The sequence below is a fragment of the Nannospalax galili genome, unplaced genomic scaffold (genome assembly GCF_000622305.1).
Source record: "Nannospalax galili isolate Female #2095 unplaced genomic scaffold, S.galili_v1.0 scaffold415, whole genome shotgun sequence".
NCBI classification, from domain to species: domain Eukaryota; kingdom Metazoa; phylum Chordata; class Mammalia; order Rodentia; family Spalacidae; genus Nannospalax; species Nannospalax galili.
Window position 1 is genome coordinate 1,112,796 of NW_008337494.1, and position 1,311 is coordinate 1,114,106.

Consider the following 1,311-nt stretch of genomic DNA (forward strand, 5'->3'; position numbering starts at 1 on the left):
ATGACATGGACCAGATCTTCAACAGAATCATAGAAGAAAATTTTCCAAAATTAAAGAAAGACATGCCCATACAAGTACAAAAAACATATAGACCACCAAACAGGCAAAATCAGAAAAGAAACTCTCCACGGCACATCATAGTACAAACACTAAACGTACAAAACAAAAGAGACAATACTGAAAGCTGCAAAAAAGAAACAAGTCACATATAAAGGAAAACCCATTAGGATTACAACTGACTTTTCAATGCAAACTATGAAAGCCAGAAGAGCCTAGACCAAAGTATTCCCAGTGTTAAATGACCACAGATGCCAACCCAGATTACTATATCCAGCCAAAATGTCTATTATAGTTGAAGGGGGGAAAAGTACAGCTATACCACAAATGTAACAGAAATAAAAATGATAGGATTCAATACTCACCTTTCATTAATAACTTTAAATATTAACGGACTGAACTCCCCATCAAAAGACACAGATTAGGTGAATGGGTTAAGAAACAAAACACATCTTTTTGTTGTCTGCAAGAAACCCATCTCACTTTCAAGGACAGACACTATCTTAAAGTGAAAGGATGGAAAAAAAATATACCAAGAAAATGGTACTAAGGAAAAAGCAGGTGTAGCAATTCTAATATCTGACAAAATAGACTAAACTAAAACTAATCAGAAGAGATGAAGTGGGCCACTTCATTCTGATCAAAGGAACAATAAATCAAGAGGATATTATAATCATGAACATATATTGACCAAACTCTGGTGCTCGCAACCTCATAAAAATAATACTACAGGACTTTAAGACCCAGATTAATCCAAACTCATTAACAGTAGAGGACTTCAATGCCCCATTGTCTCCACTAGATAGGTCAACAGGACAGAGACTAATAGACAGACATCTGAATTAAACAATACCATACATCAAATGGACCTAACAGACATCTACCAAATGTTGCACCCAAGCACCAAAGTACATACTTTCTACTCAGCACCCCATGGAACCTTCTCCAAAGTCAAACACATACTGGGGCACAAAACAAACCTCAACAAATACAAAAACACTGAAATAATTCCATGCATTCTATCAGACCACAGTGTAATAAAGCTTACGGTTAACACTGGAAGAAGCCCTAATCACCACATGCACACATGGAGATTAAATAACACACCCCTGAATGATGAATGGGTCAAAAGTGAAATTAAGAAAGAAATAAAAGTATTCCTGGAACTAAATGAAAAGGACAGTTCAACACAACAAAACCTCGGGGACACGCTGAAAGCAGTCCTTAGAGGGAAGTTTATAGCTCTAAGTGCCT